This window comes from Anabas testudineus, chromosome 17 (genome assembly GCF_900324465.2).
Source record: "Anabas testudineus chromosome 17, fAnaTes1.2, whole genome shotgun sequence".
Lineage (NCBI taxonomy): Eukaryota > Metazoa > Chordata > Actinopteri > Anabantiformes > Anabantidae > Anabas > Anabas testudineus.
Genome location: NC_046626.1, coordinates 9,216,101 through 9,223,049, shown reverse-complemented (window position 1 = coordinate 9,223,049; position 6,949 = coordinate 9,216,101).

Sequence of the window (6,949 nt, the reverse complement as noted above, 5' to 3'; positions counted from 1 at the left end):
ACAATAACAGGCCACACTCAGCACCACACAGCCTGCATTTATTTATATGGTTAACACTCCCACAAACTACAGTTGGAGACTTATCAGCCTCCAGCTAACTGGACACAGGTGCCAGCAAACTTTTGAAAGCCATTGTTGTGATTTTATGTTTGAAGGAATACTCCTCCAGAATCATTACTACTACACATCATGTGCCTTTCTTCTGGCTCTTAAATATATAATTATATATATATATATATATATATATATATATATATATATATATATATATAATTAATTCTTTGTTTTCATTTTAAAGCATGTATGGAAGCTTGGGAATAAAAAAAAGTGTGATTCAAAGGACTTGTTATTGTGTTTTTCTTGCTGTTATGCAAATGATCAGCATCATGAGCCAATAAAGGATGGACTTAATTGGTGACAACCGCCCACGTAACTCCCTCACCACTAATCACAAACAGATATTTAATCAAATACACGCTGGAATTCGCGTGCTGTTTTTTTTTCACACATGCCTTCGACTACGTCGAGTTTCACCACACCTCAGAGCAAGACTGGGAGACACTTTCTTTTCTCGGTTTCTAAAGCAACAAGGAAATGTCATGCCCGTGTACTGTACAGCCTACTGAACTGCAACTGAGTTGAAAAGAGAGGAAGATCAAATTTCCTTCCAGCATATACCCGACATATCTACCTGTCAAGGAGCTCCTTCTGTCCACACACGTCTTTTCTATAATGTCAACTGTGGATAGAGAAGAGAGGTTTAAATTCAGATACATTTGATGCTGTTCTTCTTCTACAGTACATGTCCAAGTCTGACATTACAGTGAAGGGTCTGCTTTAATACATGCACTTGTTTTGTTTTGTTTTTTATTTGATAATTGTGATGAAACTCCCTGCCAAACAATTATCCCTTCAATCAAATTTTATTTATAGCATGGCAAATATATGCCTCCTCGCTTGGTTATGCTTCGTAGCTACGGGAGTGTGTAATTACTCGCGTCCCCTGGTGGTATGGGTTTAACAGCTTTCGTGGTAATCCTCATTCCAGTCTTACCTGAGCTGATGACAAAGAAGCATCTATCTCATTGAATATACAATACAAAGGTGTGAACAGAACAGATATCATTGTGATCACTGAAAAAGAGAATTGCAATTCAGTTTGCCTTTGGATGATGGGGCTCGTGTTGGTATTGTGATCAAAATGAATAACAACGGTATAAGGAGAGAAAAATCAGAAACACACTTTAAGTGAATATTATACATTACAGCAAGTTTCAAAGTTTTCTCTCTTCAGCTTTCTATCAAGTCTCTGCATAAAGGAGCACCACCGCCAAACCACAAAACGATAAAAGTCATGGGTTCTTGTGTGCTGAAGGGGCCCTAAGGGTCTTTTTAATATTTACTAGATGAATGTCTGTAGGAATATCTAGAAAGGTCTTCGAGGTTTGCAAAGAGGATGAGCCGAGATGGAATTTACTGACATTACTTTCCGTCGCTATCCCAGTGTGTCACAATCCACTCATCTAAGTTAGACTAGGGATCAGTGGAAGCAAGCAACAGAAAAATAGAAGCGCTGTATTAGATAATCGTCTTATACACTGCTTATGAAGTTTTTTTAAATGCATTAAAGAGATGAAAAGATAACAGGAAATCACATTGTCACATTACACTCTGCACAAAAGCTAATTAAAGTGTTCTCTGTGTATGCGTGTGGGTGGGTGTGTGTGTGTGTGTGTGTCACCGGTGTGTAGGTGAGGAGGGAACGCTCACCAATTAGTTGAGAAAAAAAAAATCAACTAATTTACTTGAGGAAAAGACAGGAAACACAGCAGGGTGTGGACTACAAAGACAGAGAGCTGGGAGGGGGAGGGAGGGAGAAAAGACGAGAGACGAGATTAAAAAAAAAAGATACGGGTCAGTAATAAAGCAAAGGAAATAAAAATGAATAAAGGGTAAGAAAGATGAAGGCTTTTTTTTAGGTAGCTGCAGAGGTCTGGCTATCTGTGATGCAGGAGGTAAACACAAGTGTCTTATGCTCCCCTTTGTGATATTGCTAATACACTCATCACCCTTTTGAAAGCCTATCCAGAACAGAGGGGTGGTGTTGTGCTAGCCAGCAGCACATCACACTTCCTAATGGTCTGAAATGACTTGAATCCTAACTAGCGTATTTCCAACTGAGGCACTTTCACCATTGTTTATGTCACATGACTCATGTCCTCTTTCTCCTTTGAAAACACTAATGCTGTGTCACTTCAGGCTACAAAACCTCTGTTAAATAGCCATATTCATCTGCTTATTGACTTTTAGGAAACAGATGGAGCCTCTGCACCTTGAAGTCAATTTTCTCTAACAAGCTGTGGCAGCCCTTCTGCTGCAGCTTCTTCCAGTCATATTGGTGTCATATTGTCAATGCAGCGAATGGAGCCTGTGGACTGTGATCTGTCAGCCAGGTTAGATCCAAATTGAGCATCAATCCTGCCTTCACCTTTTCCATAAGTAATAATGAGAATCAGAGCATCAACCAAGTTATTTCCTCTATTATGCACAAAAATAACCTTTTTTAACCACAGCGGTTAAAATATTGTCTTCAGTGAAATGTTATCTGCCATGCCTGTCGAGTAAATACTAGCAAATTACCTCCAAATAAACCAAATATCTATTCCACTGCTCATGAACTTAATTTCCTGAAATAATTTAAATAAAATAAATTACTAACATCACATGCAACACTATGAAAATTATGTATTTACAAAGCTGTCTGATTTGTCCAGCATCCTAACCTGTTGTTGTCCTGCCGATCCCAATTCTTCCAACAAGTCTATCACGACATATGACATGTAGAAACAGACAACCATTCACGCAAATAAGAATTACTAATGAACCCAACTGCATGTCAATGCACTGTGGTAGGAACCCAGAGCACCAGGAGGAGACCCACCCAAACCCAGGTCCTTCTAGTTGTGTGGCGACAGTGCAAACCAATAACTGCAAATACATATCAGTCTGTTGTGTTTTGCTGGTTTTCTCTTGTTCTGTTTCTCTTTTTCTCACCTTCCCCTGTCAAACTGAAGCTGTAAATTATTTTAATTGCATTTATTTGTATAAAATTAAAAGAAATTGATCAACATTTTGAAAAGCATCAGCTTCACCAGCCTGGCTCTCACAAAAACTGACTCACACACCTTTTAATATGTGCCATCTCATTCTGGGCCTATTTCTCAATAAGTAACCAGCAACCTGTTGCCATAATAAAGTTATTGCAGCTAACTCTCCATAAAATCATAACACAGCATTTTAAAATTCAAACAAACAAAACACAACATGTGCTTAGCTGTAATAGTAGATTGTTTTAACTTTGCAATCAGGCTGTAATTAAATAATTAATCTAAGCTACCGTAAGCTCCTCATCATCTGATTCCCACTTTGAAATATATTAATGTGGTATATTTTTATTATTTTCTCTTTAAGGTTTTTCTCATATTCCATTTGTTTTGTACCTTTTATTTAAGTGTCCCAGTCCCTGTCGCCCAGCACCAGCTCCTTCTCAGCACGATGCTGCCACCTCATTGCTTCACAGCAGGCATCATGTTAAATGGTTAATGAGCTGTGCCTTCTTTTCTTCCAGACATAACACTTTCAATTACAGCTGAAGAGTTCAGTTCTTGTTTCTGTCAGACCACAAAATCTTTTGGCTGACACTGTCAAGTTTTTGTTGTGTTTCTGCCAACACCAGGTGCTGTCGCTGAGTGTCTTTTCATTGCCACAGTGCAGATTTATAAAGTGCTACGATTTGTCATCACAAGATGGTGTACATTTGTAGAATGGTTTCAGCTTTTTAATCCTTTCTGACTTAATTGGTCCAATAATTGCGCGTGGGAAAATCCTTTCTTATTTTTAATATATCATGTTTATCTGTTCATTGTTGTTGGTAGATGTAATACATCCACCACATTCTGTGGGTAAAGTAAACCCAATGTGGTAAAAGTCACATTTACAATCCACTGTGTCATACAATAACAATAATAATAGGTATTATTCTTATTATTATTCATATAATACAGAGACTGACTCTGCACACATTTTCTTTAACATTTTCAGTGTGACAGAAGTACATCGACACAATAACAGTTGTTTTGGCTGCTCAGCTTTACAATAGTGCAAATTTCCGACAGTCCATCAGATAGAACAATTGTCACAGCTAATAAAATAATATTTAAATCCATTGGTTTAACTAAACAATTCTAAACTACCAACAAAATGTACCTGCACAACAGTTTGTGTAAGACTTGCATTGTTACACCACTGATGGTTTTGTGTAAATAAGAGTTCAGGACTCCACACACTTAGGACTATAACTCTTGGAAGGTAGCTTCAGGTTTCTCACTTAACTGAAATAAAATATTTGATTTATTTAGGGCTCCAGTGGTTACAGGCAGGTTTGGCAGTGGCAGCAAAAGCAGCAGGTATTAAATTGATCCCGGGGATGGATTTGAGAGATACGGATGTAGACTGTAGTGAGGCTGTCAATTGCCTGTCAGCATAACATCGAACATGTCCACACGTCATGCCTGCCTGGTCTTACTTGTGTTCTCTTATGGAAGATGGAGGGATACAGTGGCTGATCTGGACTATCGAGAGGCAGTCATGGGAAACAGACTGCAGAATCTGTTGCCTTGCCAACCAAGCCCCTCAGCGTGTGGGGGTTAAATGTAAAGGATTCTCTGCCAGTGCAAATATAGGTTTCCATCTGTTTTCATTACACTCTTGTTGTTATCTATTCTAAAACATGCAACAGTGTGGCGTGGTGGTGCTGTAGGTGTTCAAATCAATGGTTGTTTTCAGTTGTCATGAAATGAAAGACAGAAAAAAATCATCTCATCCTATCAATTCTTTTTTTAACTCCCAGTGGTGCAACCCAGGTGATGCCAGTTTCCACTCTGCTTTAAGCTCTGAAGCAAACTTCTGACAAATTGCTAAAGTTTCGTGGTCAACTTAATTTCTGTCTCTGACTATTAATCTCCAATTGAGAGATATGGCAAAGGAAAGAAAACAGCAAACTTGTTGCTTAGGAACAGTGAGAAATAACCCTAACTTTTCTTGAAGCATCTGATCTTATCTCTCATGGTGCGCATATTGCTGTGTATGTATGTGTGTGCGTGTGTTGTGGGGGGTGGTGGTGGTGGTTGGGAGAGTCAGGTTTAGCAGAGATTGTTTCTAGGCAACTGTTTTTTTTTTTCTTTTAATATGAAACTTGTTTGTTTCTCTGTGTTCTCTGTCTCTTCCTATTCATTATAGTTCATTTTTCACAAATATGATTCCTCATTATTTAGGCTGGGTTAACTGTTTCTCTGGTGTGTATGACTTAAGGGAACCACATTGGTGAAAGAAGTGTCAGCAATAAAGGTCTTCCCACTGCTTGCAAAAGATGACAAACGTGTTATGTCATGATATGTGTAGCTGTTTATTAGTAATATAGAGTAGGTCAGAGGTAACCACATCCTATACAGACTTTTATACTAACTACACACTTTATCTGCTGTGTTTGGACAGAACTATGCTTAAGCACCATTTCCTTGCCTCTCGCTTCAACACAAACTGCAACGTCTTACATTTTGTCTTGCCATATTTCTTCTTACTCTTTGGCTGAAAACGTGTGGTGAGTGTTTTTGTTTCACTTGCCCTCATTTTGATCACTCACATCCAGCTTTTTTACACTTGCCTTTGGCGCACATGAAGTGATGTTTGAAGATTTGACCTGCAGCAGTTTTTGGTTTGCTGCCCAGTTCTGCCTCCGATGGAAGCAGTTCATTAAATTACTGCCTGTGAGATGTGGTAAAGTAAATAAATAAACTAATAAACAAACCTTCTTTCATTAACTTTGCAAGTGGTATGGAGCCAGTTACACAGTTGTCGGATGACATATGTGAGTCGTGGAGCAGTTTACTATCCTCATTGCTTTAATTAAGCCTGCGTGCGTACATTAAACTTGTGTTTGTGTGCACAACAGATACAGATAAAAATATTTAATATGTTAAAATATTATTACAATATTTAATAACTCTGCAGTTTATGTGAAACCCCTTAAACAATAATTAATGTCAGTGCAGCTGAGTAGGAAAAACATATGCACGGCAAAACCCTACTGCATTATTCCATAAATATAAAGTTTGACAGTACAGCCAGAGGATCAACTAATTACAGCATCTTCCCCTGACTTTCCCACACATACACCTACTGCACTAATTGTACTGATGTCTTTTACAGTAGAACCCCTCTGATTTGAGCTTTAATTGGCTATGTACTGTATTTGAGATGTTTAATTAGAGGCTTTAAACTGGATGTTTCAGGTGAAAACCTGTTGCGGATTCCGTGTTTTATCTCACCCTAATTAAATGCCTCATCTTCAGCGGACATGACCTCTGCATCACCCAAACACTGCATTTGTGTGTATGTGTGTGTGTGCGTGTGTGTGTGTTTGTGTGTTGTAGGACCAGATAACCCACAGCTTCCTCTAACAGTAAATATCTGTGCAGCATTAATTTAATTATTTTTTGCTATCACAGTCTAGACAGTACAGAATGTTGGTTTGGTCAAATCTCTTTCTTTTTATAAACCTCAGTCAATGATGATGGGACGTAATGACATGTAAAATTGTCCTGAATAAATTCACATGAATCATACTTCCTGCATAATCTCATCTTTTAAAGAAGCGCATTACTGTAAGCAGACTGTTTCCAACTTATGTTGTCAGTTTAACACAGGTGACTTGTTGCATCGGCATATTATAAAATCTGCAATGTGTATACAAGAAAACAATTAAATAATGTTAATAACATACAAACAATAAATAGCATATGCATTTGATTTAAACTTTACTTTGGTTCCTTTGGGTATTAAATCCCATGCTAATATTCAGCTTCAGCAGGGACTAAGTCCAATTATAGAA